The 27,250-nt window shown below is 45.4% G+C and overlaps 1 protein-coding gene across 6 annotated transcripts in view; it reads right to left on the bottom strand.

Annotated features, from left to right (window-relative positions):
- Positions 1-2,000: 2,000 nt before the first annotated feature.
- MAN1A1 (mannosidase alpha class 1A member 1) overlaps positions 2,001-27,250 on the bottom strand; it is a 204,711-nt gene continuing 179,461 nt past the window's right edge. Inside the window, exons 14-18 of one of the 6 annotated variants that reach the window (XR_004352485.1) lie at positions 22,232-22,356; positions 20,683-20,880; positions 6,354-7,237; positions 3,351-5,478; positions 2,001-2,242 (exon numbers count right to left, since the gene is read on the bottom strand). The gene's annotated coding sequence lies outside the window, so the exon portion shown is untranslated. Of the gene's footprint in view, positions 5,479-6,353; positions 7,238-20,682; positions 20,881-22,231; positions 22,357-27,250 lie in introns of all 6 variants that reach the window. The other 5 variants (XR_004352487.1, XR_004352486.1, XR_004352488.1 and 2 more) reach the window with 5 other exon arrangements.

Genomic DNA, 27,250 nt, shown 5'->3' with positions numbered 1-27,250 from the left:
GTTCTCTGTCCCAGGACCTGGGGTAGGAGTAAAGGAGACTTGCTCCAGTGTGTGTTTTCAAAAGATCACTCAGGCTAGAATATGGAGGAGTACTGAGAGGAGGAATGGCTGAGGCTAGATCAGTGAAGCAGCTGGGGGGACGGTGGCTTGGAATAGAATGGGGAGAGTAGAGATAAACGTATTAGTCATTTCTCTTTTTTTTTTTTTTTTTTTTTTTTTGCGGTACGCTGGCCTCTCACTGTTGTGGCCTCTCCCGTTTCGGAGCACAGGCCCCGGACGCGCAGGCTCAGCAGCCATGGCTCACGGGCCCAGCCGCTCCATGGCACGTGGGATCCTCCCGGACCGGGGCACAAACCCACATCCCCTGCATCGGCAGGCGGACTCTCAACCACTGCGCCACCAGGGAAGCCCCCATATTAGTCATTTCTAACCGAGATTACTATGCCGGAGGATTATATTAAACCTACCTGACTGGCCCAGAGTGATGTTTACTGAGTGATGAACACATTCAACATTTATCGAACCAGACACTTCTCTAAGTGCTGAGGATATAGCAGGAAACAAAACAGAGTTTTCCCTCACACAGCTTAGTTGCTAGTGAAATGGCTTACATTCTAGTGGGGTAGTTGAAGGGTCAAACGAGATATGTAAATTACCCAAATGTGAATGGTTACCTTGGGATCTCTAGTTCACTGATTTCTAGAGAATACTGGTTTTCAGCTTCCTCCCTGTATTAGTTTCCTGTGGCAGCTGTAACAAATTACCACAAACTTAATGGCTTAAAACACCACAGACATGTTACCTTCAGTTCTGGAGGTTGGAGATCTGAGGTGGGTCTCAGTGGGCTAAAATCGAGGCAGGGCTGCATTCCTTCTTGAGGCTCTTGGAGAGAATCTGTTTCCTTGTCTTTTCTCGCTTCTAGAAGCTGCCTGCATTCTTGGCTCAGGCCCGTCCATCTTCAGAGCCAGCAACAGCCAGACACGTCTTCCTCACACCCCATCCCTCTGGCACTCACCCTCCTTCCTCTCTCTTTGACTTATAAGGATTCTTGTGATTGCATTGGGCCCACCTGGATAAATCCAGGAAACTCGCTCCATCTGAAGATCCTTCACTTAATCACACATGCAAAGTCCCTTTTACCATGTAAGGTAAGGCATCTACAGGTTCTGGGGGCCAGGACATGGACACTTTCAGGGGTGGGTATTATTCTGCTGACCCCATTCTCCGGTGCAGGTTCAGTCTGTCCAAATCATGACACTGAATCAAGTTTTCTCTTTTCTCTTTTTGGTGACCTCCCCAGGGTGTCACAGAGCAGTAACGTGAATCACAGAGACAACCAAGTTGGTTCAGTCTCTTTTTCCTGTGTCTGAGAGGTTTTAAGAGAATCCTAGAGGAACTCCCTCTTTATAAGAGGGTCTAGTGTCAAAAACACAGGTCTGGCCTGGTGCTGCTGGGGAAGAGAGCTGGGCAGGTGGTTCCTAGTTATGAGGGCCGCCTCGATGTTCTCAGAATATTCCAGCCAGTATCTGGAAATCTTTAACCATGAGTGCTCTGTCGAGCACGATGTCCTACCTACAGGGTAAAAATGACACTTTAAAGAATATCCCCTGACGCATTTTATAGCACAGGGGTAGGAAAAGATTCAGGTGAATAAGAGAAGATCTGGAACTTGTTTCCTTACGGGGGAAACGATTCTAAGCAATTCCTTAAAGAATTACACTTTCGCATAATGCTGTTATTTTTCTTTTAATTTTAATTCTTATTATTTATTTATTTTGGCTGCGTTGGGTCTTCATTGCTGCGCAGGGGCTTTCTCTAGTTGTGGCGAGTGGGGTCTACTCTTCATTGTGGTGTGTGGGCTTTTCATTGCGGTGGCTTCTCTTGTTGTGGAGCACAGGCTCTAGGCACACGGGCTTCAGTAGTTGTGGCACACGGGCTCAGTAGTTGTGGCTCATGGGCTCTAGAGCGCAGGCTCAGTAGTTGTGGCACACGGGCTCAGTAGTTGCTCCACGGCATGTGGGATCTTCCCGGACCAGGGCTCGAACCCGTGACCCCTGCACTGGCAGGCGGATTCTTAACCACCGTGCCACCAGGGAAGTCCAATGCTGTTATTAAGGGATAAGAAAAACACCACTGGGGATTTTTAGTGACTCCTTTAAAACTAAATTTATTGGCATTTTATCGTCAGGGACCAGGCTGCAGTTTTGTATATCTTTCCCATGGTTGCTCTAGAGGAGCAGCTCTGAAAAGGAAATAAAGGGTTAAGTTAATAAAGGTTAAGTTCAAGTCCTCTTTTTTCCTTCAAGAAAATGACTAGGGTTTTCTGATTCTAGGTTAGAAACTGCCAACTCAGTAACAGCAAGTGAAAACCCACCCCCTTCAGATGCACACAGAGTGTGAGGTGGGAGTGAGGCCTGGGGCTGCTGCAGCGCCTGGCGGGTCCTCGGCTGCACTTTGCAGGGCCGGGCACATTTGGCTTGGGCCTCCAGCCCCTGTGAGTGAGAGGGCCAGGCCGCGGAGTGTGGCTTCAAATACGTGGATGAAAACGGGCTTGAGAGGGAGGATGGACACTAGAGCGTCGCAGAAGTCAAGGCTGTTATCCGGGAGGAAAAGAGTGCACTCCGCCCCCGTGAGTTGCCCCTGGTGTGACAAGGACAAGAGCTGACAGTGGAAAGCTGCGCTGAGAAAGGGGGCAGGACAATGAACTTTCTGGCCCCGTGTCTTTATTGCCTGCCATACACCACGCTCATGGGTCCTCAGGTCAGATTTGCTTCTTTGGCGAAAACGATTCTCCATTTTCCCCGGCCTCTGAGAAGCCACTGGAAGAAGCGGCCAGATGGACTTCAGGCGGGACGGGCCTCATCTTTGAAGGACAAATGCACAGAGGCACCCAATCTGCACGATCCACTTTCCTAGAGTCACAGTGCACTTCTTTCTTCCTTTCTCAGCCATTTTCCAAACCCTGCTCTCCGCTTTCCTTCAGTCCTTGTAATCAGCCTCATCTCATCCACACCTTTCAGTGGCTGGCGACACAATGCCTGCAACCTGGCTCGCTGGTCTCAGTTCCCCCGCAAGGCAGTCTCGGCTCTCAAGGGCACCGGCTGAAGAACAGACGCTGCCTCTGCGTCCCCTTTCCCACACTCCAAGCAGGAAAATGGGTGAAAGGGAGCTGAGGAAGGGCCTCTCTTTCCCTTTCAAAACACTGGCATCAAAACCCTGCTAGGATTTCCATGCAGTACTTCATTGTGCATTGTGGGCTACAGCCCAGGTCTTTTCTATGAAAGCTAGAATTGATTCACTAGGTAATAAATGGAAGAATCCTCCCCAGGCTTCCCAGCAAAATTACTTACACTATTAGTAGCATTAAGCAGGCTTTTACAGCTGGAGATAAGCCACCCTGATGTTCCGTCTGTCTAGATGTGTGAAATCCAGGGCTATTTCACACGGCCTCGAATAGGTGTCAGGGCCAGAGGAGAATGTGGCTGTTTGTGTCTCTGATCTCCTGCTTGGATTTGCTCCTATGAGGAATTGCTCCTTTTTATTCTTTCACTAGAAAGCCATAGCTCATTAAAACTACAAACAGAGAGCATAAAAAAACCACACGTTTAAACTCTGACTTTGCCTTAGGGTTTAGCGACCTGCCTAGTCAAATTGCCCTAGTGTTGCTATTAAAGCAAAGCTGCCTCTGTAAATAAATCACCAGGTGGCTCTGTCCAAGCATCTGAGAAATTTGTGTCAACATGTCTGTCACTTCTGCTGGCTGCCTGCAGTTTCAACAGTCAGGTGCAGGGTAGGCACCAGTCCCAGCTAGCGTCCTGGTTGTAGGGCTGCTGAGCTGTTGAATGGGGGAGATCGGCTGAACTCCTTTGAAAGCCCATCTCAGGGTCCCAGAGTTGTATGTCTGGAAGAGTCAATGTGATAATCAGTAACACCTTGTTTGTTTGTTTGTTTGTTTTTCAATAGAAGAGCTCAGAAAAATTTTAAGTGAAATCTTATATTATTATGGTTATTATAGTCTCATTTAAGGAATCACATAACAAATCCTTTTTAAACACAAATAATCATCCCTTAATTTTACTTCTTCTGGAAGTGCTGATTTTCATATGTTGGAAAATGGTTATTCCTCTAGAGAACAGCGTTCAGGGGTAAGTAAGCCATTTAGCAGGAATATAGTTAAAGTACCGAGAGTGAATCATTTCTGTTCCCACTCTCAGTAAATCTGTTTTGTGTGTCCCAGCTTGAAGAACCTTATGGAGGACGTGGACAAACATCTGAAGACAATACATCAGCTAGGCAGCCCGGGCCTCTCTGGGGTGCGGTATTTAAGGAGGTGGCGACAATTGAATAAGTCAGGGAAGGATGCAATGACCTTGCAGCCCTGATGGTCTCACTTCCCAACAGCGTCCAGGCACAACATTTCTGCCTGTCCTCTGGGACAAGGTGGGTAATGCAGAGCAGCAGAGGGGGCCTTCTTCAGACACCAAAAGCAACAAAAAATAGAAAGTGTAAGGAGCTGACTTGATCTATTGAAGTGCATGCTTAGCGTTCTCCCTTCTCCAGGGGATGAAGATGGCATTGAACATTTAACAACACACAGCAAATGCAGTCCCAGTTAGAACCACAGGGGCGCTCAATAAGCAAGAATGGACTTAACACTCCAGGACCAGCAGCAAAGGGAGAAGGAAGTCCTTGCAGTCAGAAGGCACACAAGCTAAATGTCAGCTTAGACGTGATCTTTACTCCCATCCAGTGTGACGCTCCAGCATTTACAAAATGCATTTAATGCTCACAGAGATCCTGGAGGGCAGCTACTGTGGGTTGAATTATGTCTTCCTGAAAGTAATGTTGAAGTCCTAATCCCAGTACCCGTGAATGGGACCTTATTTAGAAATAGGGTCTTTGCAGATGTAATCAACTTAAGATGAAGTCATACTGGATTAGAATGGGCCCTATTCCAGTGCCTGGTGTCCTTGTAAAATGGGGGACATTTAGACACACATAGAGGAGAGAATGCCATGTGAAGACAGATACACAAGGCAAGACAGCCATGTGACGATGGAGCCATGTGACAATGGTTGCAGCTGAAAGCCAAGGATGCCAGTGTTGCCAGCAACCACCAGAAGCTAGAGGACGGGCATGGAACAGATTCTCCCTCTGAGCTGCCAAGAAGGAACCAAACTTGCTGATACCTTGATTTTGGACTTTCAGCCTCGAAAATTGTGAAAGGATACATCTCTGCGGTTTTAAGGCATCTAGTTTGCAGTACTTTGTTACGCCATCCCTAAAACACTAATACTGTGGGTGATCTATTTCCAACTGTATGAAAGAAAAACCCAGGTTTCAGATATGGTAAGAAACTTACCCAACATTCTATAGCCGGTAGGAGATCAGTATGGAGACTTAAAACCCAGAGCTGTGACTTCAAATCCTAGGCTCTTCCCCCACCATGACCTCTGAAAACAGTTGACATGGAGGTGACTAAAGAAGAGATGTGTAGAAATTTCATTTCTGAGTATACACTTAAAAATTATTGAAAGCAGGGTCTCGAAGAGATATTTGTACACACGTATTTATAGCAGCATTATTCACGATGGCTAAAAGGTGAAAGCAACCGTAATGTCCATCGATGGACGAATGGATAAACAAAATGTGGAATATATATACAGTGGAATATTATTCAGCCTTAGAATGGAAGGGAATTCTGACTCATGCTACGACATGGATGAACCTGGGGGACATTTTGCTAACAGAAATAAGCCGGCCACAGAAAGACAAATACTGTCTGATCCCACTTATATGAGGGGATCTAGAGTAGTCGGATCCCTAGAGACAGAAAGTAGAGCAGCTGAGGAGGGGAAGCAGTAGGGAATTGTTTAATGGGTATAGAGTTCAGTTTTGCAAGATGGATAGAGTTCTGGAGACTGGTTTTACAACAACGTAAATGCACTCAACACTGCTGAACTAGACATGTAACGATTATATGATACATTTTCTGTGTATTTTACCACAATTTAAAAAGGAGGGAGAGATATGGAGGGTCAGGGGTAGGGGTAGGGGGGCATGGAGGGAGCTTGTTCTGCTAACACGATTGTTAGGTTGGCTTTGCTCTGAGAAGGCACAGCCAGATTGGAAGGGCTGGTTTCCTCACTCCAGAAGATACTGCTTCCACCTGCCTGGGGCTTGTACCCTATGGAAGCCTTCAAAGAAGGAGGGTCACCTGCCTTCCTCCAGGGGGAGGGAGCCCACCCTCTGACAGTGCTGGCCTCGCCTTGCAGGCCAGCACACACTCTTACCCCAAACTGCTGCTTCAGGCAGCCTGGCCCAGGTGCTGGGCATCTGCCCCTGAGACTTACCTTGCTGCATTCTTCTCTCTGAAGACTCGGGGAACGCATCCTCCATTTGTTAGCAGGAGAGCGATTTTCATTGCTCGGCTTCCTGATCTTGCTGGCTCGTGGTGAAGAAGGGAGGCATGGGGGTCTGTTCCACAGACTATTCCCTTCACCTCCAAAGTCACGCTCCCTGATAGCAGAGCTGTGGCCCACCAGCTAAGAGATGGCCTCACTGCTGTTTCCTGGTTGGGAGCTGAGGGCTGAGCTGCTGGAAGCTCCAGTGCGGTGGCCCCTGGCCTGCAGGGGGCGCTGTCTCGGTGGGCGCTCTAGATGGGTGGTACATGCCTCTATTTTGTCTGCGCCTTCACTTGTGCTTGTGTCATTGACATACACATTTATGGTCTGATTCATTTGAGATTTACAACCCCTTCTTTCGAGAGTTTAAAGGGCGCAAAGGGACAGCATGGATGGATAAGCATCATAATGTTATGTGAATGTGTTGGTCCCTCTGCATCTGGCCTTCTCCATCCATTCCCCACACTCTTCTGCTGACCTCCAAGGATGACATGTCCAGTGCTCCCCTTGCCCTCCGGCTTCCAACTGGGCTCAGCCCCTCGGAGGCACTGGCAGGGGACGACAGGCAGGTGGAGAGTCTATTCATGGTAGGTCTCTCTGCTCCCTCGCTGCTGGCTCATGGTTGAATTCCTCCACTAAGCCTGCAGCTCCTGTTGGAGCAGAGTGGGGTGGCCCCTGCTGGCTTTGGAGCTCCCAGAGTTGCAGCCACAGCTTCCTCCTAATGACAAAGCTAAAGCATTTTAGTCACGAGTTTGATGTCCTATATTCAAGGGGAAGCAGTCCATGGACTGGGAGGGGAGGACAGTGCCTCACGAACAGTGGCGCATTCTTCCCTAGGGAATTTAAGAAACAGTCAGCTTTATAGAGCGTTAGAAACGGCAACTCGGAAACAGGGCATGATTGACTGGGGTTGCGCATCTGACCTTATGTAGAAAGGTCAAGGGGTAAGGAAGTAAGTGTAGAGCCCAGAGTTGGCTTGGCATTTGGGGATTGGATGACCAGATATACTGTGTTACAGGTACATGAAGGTACAGGTACACCTCCGTAAAGAGCTCTATGGAGGAGTCTCTTCCATTCCTCCTCTGGGTACTATCTGATTCCTGCTGAGACTCTGACTGATACAGTGAGTGTCAGGAGAAAAAATATTATCACAGAGAACCAAGGGGTTGGGAAAAGACAGGTAATATAAAAAATGCAAATCAAAAGTTGATGGATATACTTAGGTTCTCTGACTTACTGACTGGAATTTTTAACATGAAAGGCCCAACAGCTACATGGACTAGATCCTGTGGCTTTTTATATTTAATAGTCTGCAAATCTTATCAAAAAGACATCCAGGGCTTCCCTGGTGGCGCAGGGGTTGAGAGTCCGCCTGCTGATGCAGGGGACGCGGGTTCGTGCCCCGGTCCAGGAGGATCCCACATGCTGTGGAGCGGCTGGGCCCGTGAGCCATGGCCACTGAGCCTGCGTGTCCGGAGCCTGTGCTCCGCAACAGGAGAGGCCACAACAGTGAGAGGCCTGCGTACTGCAAAAAAAAAAAAAAAAAAAAAAAGACATCCACCTTCTGTATATTATGGCCATGATTCCTGTCCACAGATAAGTGTGGATGTTTCGAGGACCAGCTATGAGGAGGAGCTACACACTGGTGCTCTAGTCCAAAAGGATAATATTAATAACAGTAATAGTAACAGTAAGAGTGACATATAATATGCTGGGCATTATGCTAAATCTTTTCTGTATTGTCTCCTTGAATCCCCACAACGGCTCCATGAAGCAAACACCCTAATGTACAATAAAGAAACTGAACTTAGAGAGGCTAAAAATGTGCTTAGGGTTTTACAATTAGACTTCAAGCCCAGGTATCTGACACCCCAGCCCTGCATTTGCAGCAGCCCTGCCCTTTCCAAATCACGGCCATTGCATTTCTAGGAAATCAAATATAGTTTTTCACCAGGATAGGGCAAGGTCCCCAAACTCTAGTTAGAGGAACTAAGACACCCTGTGGAACAGTGGCAGGCTCTGTTTCACGTCTCTTGCTTCCCCCAGATGCCCACAAAATGGGCCACCCTACCACCACCACCACCATCACCATTACCACCACCACCACTACCACCATCACCACCACTACCACCACCACCAACATTACCACCACCATAACCACCACCATTATCACCACCACCACCACCACCATCACCACCACCACCACTACCACCATCACCACCATTACCACCACCACCACTATTACCACCACCACCACCACTACGACCGCCACCACCACTACCACCATAATTACCACCACCACCATTATAACCACCACCACCACCACTACGACCGCCACCACCACTACCACCACCATTACCACCACCACCACCATTACCACCACCACCATTATAACCACCACCACCATTACCATCACCACTGCTACTTCCTCCTCCTTCTCTAGAAGCTTAAGTTTCTTCCAGGTTCCAATCCTGACTGAGGCAGCAAATATCATGACTGCGAGTGGGTAGATTTCCTCTCCTCTGCTGGCTGTCTACATGGCCAAGTCCAGCTGCTTGGAGTCTCTTGTCCCACCCCTGCTCTGTCTCCAGGGATCTTCTCAGCCCTGACTTTCCCCTCCCCCAGCACACACACTATTGCTGCCTGTATCAGATAGAGGACTAGCCAGCCCTATTCTCACAAGCCCAACATGGTTGTCTATCAGTCAGTCTCCCTGCCAGGCTTGGCTCTAGCTGAATTTTGGAAAGGACTGAGAAGTGGCCACACGATGGCACTGTAAAGCTGCCAATGCTCTCACAGAGTTGGCAAACTGCAAAGCTCCAGGGAGTCAGGATCTGTGCTTCTCTGTTTTTGTGAATGTCAGAAAACTGAAAACAGGTGGATGGTCAACAACCTCCAGAAAATCTTAATATTGTTTTGCCAAGGACTCCTCCTAATCAATGGCTAGTGGTGTTTGACACTTGCCAAACGTCAACTGTCCTTCTTCAGCACACATCCCCACTGCCCAAGGCTCTCTTCTCTTTGCACTCAATACATTTCTCTTCTAAATAGTTTGTCAGTTGCTATGAACCCCAAAATACACACACAGAGATATAAGAAAGATTAAAATTCCTTACCTAAGCGCGAGTGAAATGCTTTCTCCTTTTGTTTTGTTTCATGGTTATGCTAAATAGTTAGAAGTCTTTTTCCTTTCTACACACATAGCTGGGCAAACATGCACAAATGAAAACTGCCCACATCTAGAAAAACCCCTCGGCTGCCCTGGCTGATTCGTCATTACATATTTATAAAACACAGGCAAGGTTGCCCAAGTAATCACACAAACATTGGCCATTTTCCTGTATCTTCTCTGGCTGATTCAAACTCTTAGGAATTGAGATTTGTTTTGTGCACGCTTTTAAAAACAGCACTGGTGAGATTTACTTGGACTTCTTATTTTTTAATGTGACTGAATGAGAGCCTAACGTTCTCTGAGCTCTCTGTCAAAGACAGCAAAAAACTGGGGAGAGATACATCTTCAGGATCTAGGTGGGGAGGAGAATGGGCTGAATCCTGGCTCAACCTCTACTTTGCGACCTTTGCCAAATATTCTCAGCGTCTTTGACCTTTTTTTAAAAAATAAATTTATTTATTCATCCATTTATTTTTGGCTGTGTTGGGTCTTCGTTTCTGTGCGAGGGCTTTCTCTAGTTGCGGCAAGCGGGGGCCACTCTTCATCGTGGTGCGCGGGCCTCTCACTATCGTGGTCTCTCGTTGCGGAGCACAGGCTCCAGACGCGCAGGCTCAGTAGCTGTGGCCCACGGGCCCAGTTGCTCCACGGCATGTGGGATCTCCCCAGACCAGGGCTCGAACCTGTGTCCCCTGCATTGGCAGGCAGACTCTCAACCACTGCGCCACCAGGGAAGCCCTTCTTTGACCTTTAATTTGCTTATCTGTGAACTGGGGTAAAGAGTATTTGACTCCCAAAGTTATTTGGTGGGATTAAATGAGATAAGGCAAATATGCATAGAAGGTGCTCAACCATTCATAGCTAGTATTCCTGTGATTAGACTGGATGATCACAGAGCGTAACCTGTAGTCAAGTGGCTGAAAGGTCAGGAGAGTCCTCACGCTCCTCTGGAGACCCCATGTGGTGATGAAGAGCACGACCTTTTGAGTCAAACAGTCTGGATTCAAACCTTGGTTCTTCCATTTCTAAGCCTCAGAGTCCCAGTTTGTAATAATGGTGACAATCATAGCCGTTACAACATTGAATGAGACAATACACATATTGTGGGTTGAATTGTGTTCCCCCCAAAGATGCTGAAGGTCTAATTCCCAGTACCTGCAAAGGTGACCTTATTTAGTAATAGGGACTTTGCAGATGGTCAAAATAAGATGAGGTCATTAGGGTGGGCCTTAATCCAGAACAACTGGTATTCTTACAAAAAGAGGAAATTTGGACCCAGAAAGACACTCACAATGGGAGAACAGCATGTGAAGATGAAGGAAGAGATGGGGGTGATGCACCTACAAGTCAAGGAATGCCAAAGATCGCCAACAAACCCCCAGGAGCTAGGAGAGAGGCATGAAAAGAGTCTTCCTCACAGCCCAGGGCAGGAACCAACCCTGCTGAGACCGTGATCTCAAACTTCTAGCCTCCAGAGCTGTGAGATGATAAATTTCTGTTAAGCCACCCAGTCTGTGGTACTTTGTTACGGCAGCCCCCCAAAACTAACACAGCGTGGATGCACTAACCCAGTGGTAGGCACCTAGTAAGCATTCAATAAATGTTAGTTTTATTGCCGTTGCCGTCGGCTAGTGAGATTTCTCACCTTTTCTAACACTAGTTCCTTTGCACACAAATATTCCCAGCTGGTCTCTCCTGCTTGGTTACTAGAACATGCATTTTATTGTGATGCTTAAACACGTACAGAAAGGAATATACAAAAGCTGTTGTTCGGATTTTTAAAACATTTAAACGCCTTCAACAGAGCTTTCACTAATTAGAAAGCCCAGTGTATAAAGAATGACTTTACACAAGGTGAGGGTGGAACCAGAAAACATCCTTGATTAAATTGTGAGGTATTCTGGCAGGTGTCAGGCCCGTGGCCTGCAGGAGACAAATCAGCAGCTCTGAGGGGGAGGATGGGGCATCCTGGCTTGCTAGTCACACATTTCTAGGGGGTGGAAGTTCACCTCATGAAAAGCACAAGATTCCGAGCGGGGCTCCTCAGTGGCTGCTTTATTTTACACTTGTCCTGTAACAGCACCATAGAAGCAGTTTTAGTCTCTCATTTCTTGGTGTGACCTGTCTTGCTGATGACAACTGCTCAGAAGTCTTGACCGATATGACCTGTGACTTGATTTTGTATCTTGGCATTCGAATTGTCTCTGAAACACAGCACAGAAGCTCACACAGCTTCTGACTCACAGAAGCTATTCAACAATACGTATGTATTGAAAGAAGAAATGGACTGCAAAAATAAATATGTATTTTACTAATACTCGATTCTTGACCTTAAAGATCGTTAGGATGTCCTCACAGGAAACATGCTTTGAAAGTTTCAGGTAGAAAGTGTCGGTGGTCTTTCTTTCCGGAGAAATTAAAGTTGCAAGCATTCTCTTCCTCTCATACATGCAGTGTACAAACAATCCCTAGAAATGAACTGTCTGGAGTATTTTATTTCTTAATTAATCCAGTTTTGCTATTTGGTATAAGTAGGATGATGTTCAAGCTGAATGAAAGAACAGGAAAGTTTAGGGAATATACAATCCAAGGAGGAGTTTTAACTCCCTCCACATCTGCTGCTCTATTTTGCTTTAAATTAGATTTTAAAATTAATTTAATTTTTCATTTGAAGCTGCTCAGCTTTCCCTCACCCCTTTCTCTTTTCATTCTGTACCTGGTCCTCCTGTCTGTGTCCCCTTGGAGGCCAAATACTACTTTCTACATCACCTGATAATTCTTTTCCCATCTTTTTTTTAATCATTGAGCTATGTTTCCGTAAGAAGAGCATGACATCACTTGACAGAACTATGCTTACTGGTATATGAAAAAGGCAAAGCTCTCCCCTACTCACATTAGAAATTCCACTCCGTAATTCACGTCTTTCTTAAAGCACCACCCTCTTTCAACATGCAAATACTCAAGGTAACACAACAGTACACAACTTGACACATCTTCACCTTAGTTTCCGCATTTGGAAAACCAAGACCCGGCATGGGGATAACTATTTCCCAGGACTATTGCTGAAGATCACATTTTCATGTATTTGTTGATAAATACTCAGCTTTCCACCAAGCAAGATTTTTATCTGCTGACCACAGGTATGATACAAGAAAATATTGGTAAAATAAAATCAAGGAACCAGGAACAAGGATATTACATACAATAGCAGAAAGTCAAGACTAAGTTAGGAAAAAACATCTTGGGGGGTGGGCTGGGCTGGGCTACCCAGTTTCCGTAATGAAGCTTTAGTTATTTATTTTATTATATATTTTATTTTTTTTGGCTGCATGGCATGTGGGACCTTAGTTCCCTGACCAGGGTCAAACCCATGCCCCCTGCAGTGGAAGCTCAGAGTCCTAACCACTGGACCTCCAGGGAAGTCCCTGTAATTAAGCTTTAAATATGACTGAGATTCTTGAAAGTTCAAGGGTTAAGAATCAGTTATATGATTTTTATGATCAGAGAGAAGAGTAGGTCTTTTAAGAGATGACGTGTGGAACTTGAATGTCCTTAGCCCCGTCAGCATGTGGTACACTGAGGTCGCATTTTCATTAGTATCTCATTAGTATCTCACTTTCCCATAACTTCTGCCCCACTCCTGTCGATCTTAACCCCTTATCTTTCACTTACTGCTCTCCTCTGCTTCCCTGCAACTCCATGTTTCCTCCAGTCACCCTCCCAGTAACAGTAACAGGAACAGCACACATCGGCAGGCGGACTCTCAACCCCTGCGCCACCAGGGAAGCCCGATGTGCCTTCATTTTATTTAGCTATTTCTCTTATCCTAATGTAGGTCAGTTTTGATTTTTCACTATTATAAATAACAGTGCAGTGAAAATCGAATATAAATTTCTGTTCGCATTTCTGATTGTGTGCTTAGAATCAATTTCTAAAAATCTTTTTTCTCCCAAGTTGTTCAGGGCAGTATATTTGAGTGAACACTGGTACTTTTTGCCTTTCACTAGTGACTTTGGGTAAAGGAAAACATTGTTACCAGCTATTAGTTTGCTGACGGTTCTTTCTTAAAGATAGAGACCCAGTAATTCCTTCTCCTCCAGCCTTGTGACTACCTACTGAATTGCATCATTACCTCAGCCAGGTTTACAATGCCCCCCGCCCCTACCCCACCCCACCTGGGCTGTCTGAACGCCCTGGACATTTCCCTGACACCCAAAGAAGGGTTTTGAAAAAGCTGAGATTGATGGAGTCCACTCAGGAGTGTGCTCTTTAGGTGGAAAGGATAAAGGTAAGTGCATTTTTATGGTAGCCTTCAGTCACCCTGAAAACCTACTGACCTAACCAACGTCCTGAGTTTATGTCCCTTGTAACCCTCTGAAGACGACTCTGGGCTCTAATACAAACTCAAGGACGTGCTGATTCTATAAACACAGTGTGTGGCAGCAGATCTCATCAGAAGAGGAGATGGGTGTACTTTAGCCCAACACATTACATAAAGAATGCCAGTCTCCATAGCAGGAGAGACAGCTTACCTTGACTGTCCAGAGGTAGCCTTTTCGTGGCTAAGACCTAAGTGGATACAGTAGATTTTAAACTGGGCTGAATAGAAATTGCCATGAGGCTAAAGACACAGAGCTGGTTCTGGTCCCCAGCTCTGCACTGGGGAGGTTCCTGTGCAGATCCCTACGGCTGCTGGCCTATGATCTCCAGCTGTGATCTCCTCTATCCACGGGGATAGAGGCTTAGTGGACTGCATAATAAGCCACAGCTGGCCCTCAAGCACAGGATGGCCCTCAAGATGGTCATGTGGCTCAGAAGAGGGTCAAGAGGGTTAGGATGCCAAGTGCCCACCTCTGCTTTTAGACATTTTATGGGTTATCGTTCCCTGAGAGATTGGCTGTTCCAGAAGAAAGGAAATCCTTAGAACGTCAGGGGAACTGGAGTGATGTGTTGGAAAGCTGCATATCCCAGGTATGAGGTGAGCACAGAGGCAAGGACAGGGTAGGAAAGGTGGTAGAGGGAGGCTGCAGGTAACTGTCAACCTGCCCAAGTCCATAGCCATATACTTCATTCTTGGGATTTCTGGTTTTAGAACAAAAGGAACACTTGGTCTTGAAAGAGATGACAGGCAGGATTAAAGCTGACATCTATTAATTAATGGCACGAATTTTAAACAAGTGATATACACCTCACTGTAGCCAAAACACTGTGGTTTAAGAAAAAATACCACGTGGCCAGCAACCCTTGCCAATATATTTTTATAACTCTGTGATGTTGGGAGAAACTACTCTGGAATATCGTGGTACAGAGCACAACACCACGTATTTGTGAAAGACTAGATACCAGGGGAACAATCCCTATAACTCAGGAATGCAGTGGGAGCCGGAATGTATTGGTGGGATCCAGCCCCTCGGGCTGAGCATCTCACCTCCCTACCTTTAATGGTAGGTGGGCGTAGAGTTAGGCTGAGTGAGACATCTTATTCAGAGGCAGGGAAGCCAAGACCTGGGGTTTGTCTTTGAAAAGCCCGAGAACGTATCTCATAACTAGAGCTGGGAACTTCTCCCAGCCTAACCTTTGCCTCAGCGTGTGTTGCTCGGTAGAGCGCCAGCAATCTTTTCCAAGAGCCAATCTCAGCACTGGCTGGAGCTCCACTTGTAGGAGCCTGGAGCAGGTCTCCTTGAGATCATTGACCTCCAAACAGGCCCAGCATCCTCCAAATGTTCACCACATCCGTGGCCAGGCCAGGCCAGCTGCTGCCTTCATAGATGCCCCCCTTGCCAACGCACTCCCAGTGGGGCTGACCTGCCGGACCGGAGCTCCTCTAATTCTCTGACATTTAGCCAAGTTGCATAATGAGGAAGCCATGGTTCAGTCTGTACTTTAGTACCAGGAGACACAGAGGCCTGTGGTTTGGCAACGATTTGACTGGTAACAAAACCAGCTGAGAGCTGAGAGGCTGCTAAGTGGGCAGATGGGTTCTTTACATCTGACTTTTTTCAGAGGTTCTCTGCAGAGTTGGCTCTTGCCTTGTTGTGTAGCACGTGGTCTCCCAGAGCGCTGGTGAAGATGGGCAGACCGGAGCTGGGTGAAGGCACCGAGAGTTATTGGGGTTCAGCAACCACACAGACCAACCACGTAAGCATCTAGCACTTGCTGTGGAGCACGGAGTACGTGTGCCCTAACTATTCTCTGAAAGAAGATGTCAGTGCTCTCAACCATGGATAACATTGCGAGAGAGAGAAAGAGGATGTATTTTTCATACAAGCAGTGGTTCTATTCACAGCAGCAACCATCCTCCCCACAACCCAGCCTCCAGCTGAGCTGTGATGACCCAGTAGGGAACGAAGAAGCCCTGACCCGAGGGAAGTCCTTGCCAGATGGAAAAGGAAGAAGAGAGAGCTCCTTCCTTCGTGGGTGGATTTAGAAGTGACAGAGGACATGACACGGAGGGTGAGGGGTCAGCTGTGAGAGTCCTGGCTACCAGCTGTTGCTGGTTGGTGAGGCTTTGGCAACAGACTCAGGAGAGGATTCTTTCAAGTAGTAAGGGAACCTGGAGCCCCTCCTCACTGCCCCCCTCCCTCTACCCAACCCGGCGCTCTGTCTGTGATGAAATATTTCCCGGGCCACTGTGGTTAGAACCTGGAAATGCAGAATAAAAGAACAAAAATGGAGGATGCCAAAGCAGTGCAGTCTGTGCTTGCCATCTGTGACTTTTCAGAGCGATTTTGCTTCCAGCCTCTCCTCCAGAGGCAGCTGACGTTATTTTCCTATGCAGAACTTCCCATGTCCTGGCAGCCTTCTTTGGCTGCCAGAAATAGAGTCTCGGGGTCGAGGAGCTTCCCCAGAGATCTGATCCACTCAAGAAGAACGTTGTCTGCGGCTGCCCGCTCACCGGCACGAGGGCAGCATTTGTTCCTGGTGAGGAACTGAGCGTGTGATGTGCTGTCTGGAGGGGGCTTCACGTGGGATGTGCAGCTGCCCTTTCCTCAGCAGCATAAGCCTCAAGCATGAAACTTTCAGTGACCCCGCATTTCTTAATGGAGAATTTCTCAATGGAGAATTTTAACCTTTTCCCCCTGCTTTCAACATCCTACTTAGCCTGGCCTCACCCCGCTTATGCAATTTGTTTTGTACTCGTCCTTAACATCCCATCCTCAGTCTGGTTGCCCTGTTGGCCTTATTCTTAGATTCTTCATCTTCCATAGAATCTTCCAGGTCTCCTGGCTCTCCTCCTTTTTGATCATTGCTTATCACACATTAATTGTATGCTTTCTTCCAAAGCTCACCCTGGTCTCTTGTGCTAGTTTTGTTCTCCCCAGCTCATTTAAGAAAGCATTGAGGCCAGAGTCCCTGCCTAATTTTTCTTTTTGAAGCCCCATCTTAGTAAACATAGACAAGGGCGAGCTTTTGCTGGGATTCAGATATTTGTGTCTCTGACCTAAGACCCAACTCTTTTAGCTGTGACCTGTGTGGAACAGGGAGGGAGAGCTCGTTCTCGGTAGAGGAAGAGGAATGAGATAGCTGCTGGCAGACAACTAGGGTGAACAATTCCTGGAACTCAATCACACACCAGTGGGACAGATCCTAGGGCGGCCACGAGGGCTCCTGCCCCTTCTTGTCACTTGTCATTTTCTCTCCTCCTTCCAGGCTGTAAGGTCAGGGCTAGAAAGGAAACCACAGCCTATGGTCCTGCTGGCAAGGAATCCACAGCACTTCACTGTGTTGGCCTCATCCCTGGGAAGGGAGGTCTGCGTGAAGGAAAGACGTATTTGCTGCAAGAAATGGTCTGGCTTTTGGAAGTCTGGCTGTAGTGGACGTCCATCCAAGCACCTGCACCTCCAAGGTAGGAATGGGGGGATTGCTCTCTTTTCATGTCAGCATTTTACTACCTCTTACTGGCAATGAGAGAGGGAGGTGAAACCCCAGCCAGAGAAGTGGCAACTAGCTTCTTCCACCCCCAAGAGGCGCCAGAGAGGAGCAGCCCTTCAGACCCCCTGGCGCCAAGCATTTCTCTTCTGGAAAGGCCCCCCCAGTTGTTTGCTGTCCCTTCTTCAGCCCCCCTCCTTCCCAAGAACCTGCTGGTCCACACATGTTTTGCTCTTCAGTGAAATGGGGGACTCTTAGTTGTACCCAGTGGCACACCCCAAGGAGGTCCACATGACACTGTACTGCAGGATAGGACCCCAAAGGCATGGAAGTGGGATGGAGGAGGGGAGATCAGGCTGGGGAAGGGGACCCCCTTGTGAACAAAAGTTCCTGCATCTGACCTAGAGAACAGACTTGAGGACACAGCGGGGAGAAGGGGAAGTGAGAGAGTGGCATGGACATATATACAGTACCAAATGGAAAATAGATAGCTAGTGGGAAGCAGCCACATAGCACAGGGAGATCAGCTCAGTGCTTTGTGACCACCTAGAGGGGTGGGATAGGGAGGGTGGGAGGGAGGGAGACGCAAGAGGGAAGGGATATGGGGATATATGTATACCTATAGCTAATTCACTTTGCTGTACAGCAGAAACTAACACACCATTGTAAAGCAATTATACTCCAATAAAGATGTAAAACAAAAACGTTCCTGCATCTCTGACTCTCTCCCTCGACCCTGGGTCTCCAGCGGGGGCTTTGGTGGCCAAGAGCTTGGACTGCTGGCTGGGGAGTGGGTATGGAGGGGGGTGAAAAGGCTCAAGTTTGTTGTAAAAAAGACACCTTGCTTTAAAATGTTTGCCCTCTGTTACTCTGTGGTGGGACACAGCTTCCATTTCCCAGCCCTGATTTTGGGCTCATTTGCACTAGTTATGCCATCTGAGGTTAAAGAGGTGGGGGGAATTTTTCTGATCTCTTTTTTTTTTTTTTTTTTTATTGCGGTACGCGGGCCTCTCACTGTTGTGGCCTCTCCCGTTGCGGAGCACAGGCTCCGGACGCACAGGCTCAGCGGCCATGGCTCACGGGCCCAGCCGCTCCGCGGCATGTGGGATCTTCCCGGACTGGGGCACGAAGCCGTGTCCCCTGCATCGGCAGGCGGACTCTCAACCACTGCGCCACCAGGGAAGCCCACTTTTTCTGATCTTTATGGAGGCTCTACTTTGTGCTCCGCAGATCCTTTCACGCGTATTATCGTGTTCTCACAGCCCCTCGCAGAAGGCATCTTATTATATCCATGGTACCCAGGCGGAGCCGAGAGCCGAGACAGGGGGCTTGTTCCTGACAGTGGTCCCCACGCCCGCCCACCCCCAGCATCCTCTCCTCTCACTCATGCCCTCACTCACTCCACTCCTGCCGTCTCCTCGCTGTTCCTTGACCTCCATGCCCCATCGTGTCTTAAATCCTTTGCTCTAGCCAGTCTCTCTGCCCGGCACACTCTTCCCTTGGATGACCCAAATAACTCCCTGCCTAATTCTTCCTATCCTTCATGCCTTTCTGCCAATCTCCCATTCTCCACGGTGGTCCACCCTGACCACCTGATCTTCCTACTGCAACGTGTACAGCAGGTACCATCCCCGGCTCTTGTGATGGTCTCACCTTGTCCCACTTCTATATTTTCCTGTACTTCTCATCTTCTAACATTGATATAATTTCCTTATTTATGACATTTATTGTCTTCTGCTAGAATATAAGTGGCCTGTTTGTCCACTGCTGTTCCTGAAGCACCTGGAATCATGACTGGCAGGTGGCAGGCACTGAATCAATAGCTGAGGAATCAATTTAATGAAAGGTCACCCTAGCCTGGATCTAGCAAGAGACAGAGCTGGATTCAGACTCTAAAGCCGGTCGTCTTGCTCTCCCATCTCAGAACCCACAGCCTGTCCAGGTGGAGAGCACATCAGCGGCTGCTCAAGAGATGCCTGTTAATTAGATTTCCCCATCAGACGGCTGCTCCCTCACAGCAGGGATACCAGAGTTAACGTCCGTGAACATAGGGCCTTGCCTTGTTTTTCCTGGTTGACAGGTGTGCTGGCATTTGGATGAGGTGGCACGCTCCAGGTCACAGGGCACCAAGCTCTGTGGTACTCAGGAAGGTCCTGAATGAGCCCTCCTTGAAAGCAACACAAGCTGTTGGGCCCATGCTGAGCGCTCAAGACACAAGCTTGAGATCTCTCCAAGTCAGACACCTGTCAAATCCAGAATTGGCTCCCAGCCTTGCTTGAAGGATTCGCTCTCTAGGAAATGATGGATAGAAAGAGCTGGGGCTTGTAAGGCATGAGCTGGAGGTACCAGGGCAGCACAGAGCCTGAGAGGATGCGAGAAGAAGCCAGTGGAGCAGTGGCACCAGGTTATTACCTGCGTGGCTGCTCTCCGGGCAGAAAGGCAGCTGAGCCCCAGAGGGTTATGTTGCTGCAGTGGTTTTGTCATTTTTGTTTTTAATTAGGGTCTGGGGATGGAGACACTGTGAAGAACTCTATAATGTGAGGGCAGAATTGGGTCAATTGGGGTCCACTGGCTTGAAGGATGCAGACATTTCACTGCTCATTTCATAATCTGTTTCCTCAGAACAGATTCTCCCCTGAACTCCATTTACCCCGTCCTTTTACTCATTACGCTTGTGGTTCTGGTTTCTGTTTTGTTTTTCTTGTTTTAATTCCTGTTACTAGCTGACCTTGTTTATGTTGGCATTAAGGACAATTTTCTTCCTAATCTCGATGGCTTGGTAATAGAAAGTTACACGTGGTTTGGATTCTTGGTGAAAGGGAACATGCGTATTTATTCTCATACTTACTGGCTCACTGTGTTAGTGTTTCTAGGATACACCCAGAATTAATGTTTTAATGAACACTCCAACTACTAGGAACACCATTCCGGAACATATTAACCCAGTCAGAGAGCTGCCAGTTAGGCTGGTATTTGGTCAACAACAAGCATTTTCTTCCCCACAAAAGAGAGTAATGGAATTAATTTAGCATCTCCTAGCTTGTGGTATCTATTTCAACATAAATTCCTATATAGGGATCGACTGCACATATAACTATAAAACAGAGTATTGGGGGGAATATTATGATGAGGAAAATCAGAACACAAGCACAAATCAGGTCCTGGCTGATGACATACAGGCAACCGATACATGTTCTCAGGAACAGCATTTAGAAAATGGACTTAATGAGAATAAATCACCTCTGTATGATTTCCCATTGCGAGAAGCTGATATCTGCGGCTAATCTCAGTAGTTGGAACGAGTGTGGCAATGTTTCAGTTAATTCTGGGTGATTCTGGGTGATTTAGTTTTGCTCCCAATGGATATACATTTTCTGTTCATGAGTTGCTTTGTAACAGAAGTGTGTCTCAGGATTGAGACTGTCACTTTTTGATGACCTAACAAATAAACAAAACAGTTTTTAAAACCAGCATCCTGGTGACTTGAGAGAACCTGCTTGGCTTCCCAAAGTGTATAGCTCACCAGGACGCAGTCTGCCTCCCGCCCCAGATTGCCTGGCTTAGCAGAAAATACACAGGGTGCCACACTCAGTAGCAACATCTTTTTCACATGTGCATCTCTTCCTTTGTATTCTAATAAAATCTCCCAAATGAATAAAAAAGAGGCTCAACTTCTTCACCATGTTAACTGGGATCACAGCAGAAAAATGAGCAATTTTAGCAGAATTCTCTAGATCTAAATGCTGCAATGAACCTACATTTGGAGAACTCTTAGGTTAACTGAGCTACAGTTTTTAACTTGCTAACTGTAGCATCTAGCTACAACAGTGGTTTCCAATTTTTTCAGGTTACAGACTCTCTCCCACTTTGGGAGTCTAGTTAAAGTTTTAGATCCTGCTATTATTATATATTTAATGAGCATTTCATTCCTGAAAAATGCACATAGAGGTATACCCTGATTTTTGAAAGTTCACTTTATGCCACTTTACCAAAGACCGACATTAGTACTTGTTTTCGCTAACCAAAAGGAATCCAAGGAGGATTTTCGATTTTACAAAAAAGGCAAAAAGTGAAAATAGTGTTCAGCATGTGTCTTGCAGCGAGCCGTCATAGAGGCAGCTCACACCTTGAGCAGCGACGATGTCACCACCAAGCTCCTTCCCCGGGAACTACGCTCAGCATCTCAGCATCCAGGCACCATAGCTTTGAACTGTGCCTGTGAGCATCTGGGCTCTCTCTCTCAATTTATTTTGTGCATCCGTTAGCAAGATGTGTCCTAAGGTAACTGCTTCTTCCATTTCAGCTTACGGAAGGCTTTTCGGACGGTGAGGAACCCTGTACACTCACAGGCCCCATTCATAGACTTCCAGGTCAACAATCCCTCATCTGACACCATGCCAGAAGCTTCTTGTGTTTATGTTCTTTGGTGTGCTCTCTAGAAATGTGCCCAAATTTGCTGTTTATATTGAAGCAGGTACATACACTACACACATACACATATGTATGTGACATTTTCTCTGTTAGAAGGAATAAATGAAATAACGTATGAAAAGATATGTCATAAAAAGCCGAATATGAGAATGTTGCTATTATTGTTGCTATTATTATTACTTGCACCGGCCATTTAAAACTTCAGCACTAAAACTTTTGGTTGATGTTGCAGCAAATACTTTCTTTTATGGAAATTACTTTAAAATATGACCTTTACATTCTTATAATCCAAACTGCCTCTTTATTCTTATTTCATGCTAATAAATCTTTTTAAAAAAATCACAGCACACCCACTCACCAATCTTTGTGGGACGTGTACTTTGCGGTGTATACTGTACGTGGAGTCCTTTTCATTCTGTGAGAAAACCACTTCTCCGTAGTACTCTGATGGGCTTGCACCTTACTGTAACTCCGACAAAGGTCCTGCCGAAAACAATTTAATTCTGACCTGAATTAGTGATTTTATTAATTACATTTTAAGCAAGTCAATTGCTTGTTTTTTAAACTGATTTCTTGTTATAAACTGATTATAGACCACTAATGTTCATTAATATACCAAATTAGATTTCACATCTTCTGCATTATACACTGGAAATGACACCAGTCCACACATTGACAGGATCAGTTATAAAGAATGCCTGTTGCAATCACCCTGTCCTGTGTAATTGTGGAAGCAGATAACCACTCAAGAACAATTTATGAGCTTGCTAATTCTTTTTTTTCTCTCCTTGCCTGTAGTGGTAATATACAGCTCTGACATGGAGAGCCCTCAGGAGTGTTGTCTAAATGAAATTCTTACAGTGGGGCGGAAAATAACTTATGAGAGGGATAACTTTGTTCCAGCATATGGTTTATGGACTTCTGCTTAACATTTGGGGAGAAGGAGTAGGGAATGGGGGGAGCTGGGAATTGGAGAAATACACTGAGAGAAACAATGTTTATTTCCCATTTTGAAAAATAGCATCTCAGATCAGTAGAATCAAACTTGAACTAATGGACTCACGCAAAATCTTTGACAAAGAAAGATCTCTCAATATATACATTTGTTGAATGCCTGAAAGAGTGGGTGCCACCTATCGATATGGATTGAACTCAGAAGGAGAAAAAACAAAATTACATTTACACTGTTAGTCCATTTGGGCTGCTATAACGGAATACCACAGACTGAGTGGCTTATAAACAACAAACATTTGTTTCTGAGAGTTCTGGAGGCTGGAAAGTCCAAGATCAAGATGCTGCAGATTTGATGTCTTACGAAGGCCCTCTTCCTGGTTCACAGAGGACTGTCTTATTGCTGTGTCCTCCCTTGGTGGAAGGGATGAGGAAGCTCTCTGGGGTCTGGGATCTCTTCTTATAAGGACACTGACCCTATTCATGAGGGCTCCACCCTTAGGACCTAATCACCTCCCAAAGCTCTACCTCCAAATACCATCACATTGGGAATTAGGTTTCCACGTATGAATTTGGAGGACACAAACATTCAGTCTATAGCACATACCCCTTTACTAGATGCTTATTATATACTGTGAGCTAGAGTCAAAGATGAGTAGGCATCATTATATTTTCTATAAAAAGGAAAATATATCTTAAATATTGTTTCCTAGCAATCAATTTTGGACTTCAAAGTTGTTCCAATTTGTCATCTAGTACTAGGCATTTGTTTCAACCAACCTCCCAAATTAGATATTTTGGTTGTTTCAACTTTTACAAATAACATAGAGTAGCAACAACTAACTGAAAAAAATAATTTAGCAAAATGAGAAAATCTCTGCTCCCAATTTTGAAATAACTGACAAAAATGCTTAAATTCTGGACCCACAAATTGTTGCAGAACAACACTGTTCTATAACAAAGGGATCAAACTTGGCAACAGTGACTGAGGATATTAATTTTGGACCAAACTATAGTACAGACCGGCCTTATATTTGTCCAATTTATGAAGTTAAATTGCTTTTGATAGGTTGTCTTGGTCTAAATCACTAGCAGAGAGAGAGAGACTGGCAACAAATAATTGCAATATAATGTAATAAGTACACCCATTTAGGCTTATCCAAGATGCTAACACAGCAAAAAGGAGGAAGACTGGGAGAGGTTCATGGGTGACATTTGAACTGGGCTTAGAAGGGTAGGCATTTCTATCTAAACCCAGTGAACAATGCAGAGAAAACTACTCCAAAATGTCTTTAAGTAACTTTTTAAAAAAATCAGGATTCTATGCTGATGAATATTATTAAACTAATAGAGACAGTGTTTTTTTTTAAAAAAATCTAAGCTCTCTCTCGGAAGACCATTTAGCTTTCATCATTTTTATGTTCCACTAAGTGGGGTATAAAACTAGGCTGATGTATTTGGGTTGGCAGATAAAGACTTAGAAAAGTGCTACTACCAGTCACGTGAAAATTTGGAGTTAAGATCAATTGTGATCCAAAGCAGGGTGACCAAAGGTTAATCACTGACATCTAAAGCGATCATTTTGACGGCCATACCTTCTCTAGGTTTTATTTTAGGCTTATCTGCCCTATTCTCTGAGGACAAGCACTTCATGGACTCATTGATTTCCTTCTCTGAAGTCTATTCTTTGACTGAAAGCATTTGTTAAACTTTTTGGATCTTTCACGGATGGGCAAATGTGGCTTCTCACCAGCAAGTTCATCACGGAGATATGAAGACTCAAAAATATGTTCAACATTTTTGCTCTGCAGCTCAGGGAGGACTCATGGATCCTTGCAATCAAGGTTCTCAATCTGCTAGTTTCTAGCAGCTGGTAGCCTTGAGGCTTGTTTTTTCAATGAAGACCTCTCAAGCTAAGCAGAGGTTCCAAATGGTGAGTCTAGCTATAGCTACTTTTGTGACGTTTACCTGTGTGCTCTCATATCTATTCCCTGAACTTCCTCAGCTTGGCTCTGCATCTCAGGGAACTACATTTCCCAGACTTCTTTGCTCTGTTTTCCTGGTAGTCTTGACCAATGGAAGCATTGGTAAAAGACTGTAAGGTAGGGGAAAGGAAGAAGCCAGTGTATTTTGCATATTCATTGTGCTTCTAGTGGTGTCTCTAGCAGTTGCTGTATCGCCTTCATGATTCTAGCTCCTCTTGGACTATTCCTTCCCTCTGTGGTCTCAGTTTCTGCTGTGAGTCCTCCACTGTTGATCTAGCTCATGCTCCGATCACCTGTGCTCTCTGGTAACATCACCTCCACCTTGTGTCTCTCCCGCTTCTGCCCCAGATAGTGGCATACTGCAGTTGCTAATTGCTGAATTTCCATCAGAATTCACCATCCCCTGTTTGGCGTCTCAGCTCTTCTATCACCGATGTAACTAATTCTTTGTGTTAAATTTCTTCTTTCTGAGACTGAGTGGTTTCTGTTTCCCTGGCTGATATACCACTTGTAATAATTACAAAGCTAATGACCAAAAAAGAAACTGGAGGAATTCTCAATTTAGACAAATCTGTTCACAGTGTGATGCCTGCTCCTGAGAATCTAGGAATCCTGGTATCATAACCGTTAGAATCACAGAGAAAAGGTTTCTCCAACTTCCTTTGAGACGTGGGGCATATCGATAGTTTAAATAAAGGTCTCAGGGCAGTTCCTAATATGTATTGGAGAGCTGCCAAGTAACCTTTGTCCAGTGGAGTAGTAATTGGCACTTGGTCTTGAATTTTCCTCTCAGGAGATAAACTACAATCTCGCTGCCAAATAGATTTTTTTTTCTTGCTTCTAGCTTTTTATAGAAATATCATGGGCAAAAAAAATGTAATATAGCATATTTTTGCAGGGTCGGGGGGTATATGTATGTCTCATTTTTCCCTTTACACCTTTTACTCCAAAATAGAATAAAACATTTATTTTAGAGAGTATTCAAGACTCATTTAAAGCAGAATAGCCTGTACAGTTTTAATCAATAGATAAAGACCCTGGAGAAGCCTTTGCTCTTGCTCGGACATGCTGAATCTCCTATTTAAAGAATGAGCTGCGTACATGAGCCAAGAATGCTTTTTGGTTTGGCAGCCTTTATCTGATCTTTGGGAGAGGTTAAAAGCCCAGATACACAATGGAAATGTTGAAACTTCTCCCTAATGCAATCATCATTATATGAGGAGAGGGAAAGAAGAAAACCATCTATTGTATACCTTTTTTTAAACAAAAATAAATCCAAGATCTTGTGAAAATTCATATTTTTATTTACCTTTTAATCATGGTTTTGACATATTATATGGTTTTTATCTAGTGTTTAAAGAAATCCTGTATATCGATTTGTAATAATGACAGAAGTCACTTTCAGATTTTCAGGGACCGATTAATCTCTCTGAGAGCCCTTGTTTTTCTCCCTCTCTGTTATTTGCTCATTTATATTCGCACTTCCACTAGAAGTTAGAGACAAGAAGATAAGGTGGATGAGAGTGAAAATTCTAACCAGTCATTTTTGTCACCACTAGAATGGTTGAAGAAAGGGTAGCCTGGGAAAAGGAAGCTGAACTTATTAGGAAGAAAATTACAATGTAATTATTAATGGATTTGCTTGAGTCCTAAAATCCTTGGTCCTGTTACTAGAGAGGATTACAAAAAGGCTGCAGTAACTACAGAGGAGTCCTTTCTCCTTTACGTCACTGGCAGTGCCCCTCGTGTGTTTCATAGACCAGAAGAAGCCAGTCTCAGATGTGTGAGCAGCCTTTATCTATGATGGCTCAAATGAACAAAAACCCCTCATCCCCCCAAAACAAAATAAAAAAACAAGCCTAACCCTAATGGCGAGAGAGTCTCTGGTGTGTCTGTTGACCTTACCAGCGGTGTGTAGTCCAGAAGCAGCTAAAATACAGGAATACAGCTTGGACTCCTGTGGGTTTTCCCTGAGACAATTGATATATTTTGAATATACTAAAAGATAAGAAAATTGTCCTATTTTTGGTGAGTTTGCTTTTGCAAGTACAGTGAATAAAATTTTCTAATGACAGCTTATAATTAGGTATCTCACAGTTAAGGTAAACACTAGATTACCCACTAAAAATAGAATCTGCATTCAGTTTTGCAGATAGAAGTACCACTTTGAGTTAGTAGGGCCTAGCAGAGGCTGTATTCTGTTGCAAGCTTAAGATGAAAATTCTGTTTATATTTTTTTGAAGAAAAGTTTGAGACTTTTTCTTCACTCTTAACACTTTGTTCACTCTTTACCAAATGCTGAGTGCCTCCCAGTGCAGGATGGGTGCAACCAGACTGAAAACAGATATATGCCAGATGCCATATTGTCTTATATTTATATTAATTAATAAGCCATGGCACCTTCCTTTTAAAATTTTATGTATTTTTGCATAGCTGCCCTT

Source organism: Phocoena sinus, chromosome 12, assembly GCF_008692025.1.
Source record: "Phocoena sinus isolate mPhoSin1 chromosome 12, mPhoSin1.pri, whole genome shotgun sequence".
NCBI lineage: Eukaryota > Metazoa > Chordata > Mammalia > Artiodactyla > Phocoenidae > Phocoena > Phocoena sinus.
This window is presented reverse-complemented; position numbering and strand designations above follow the sequence as displayed.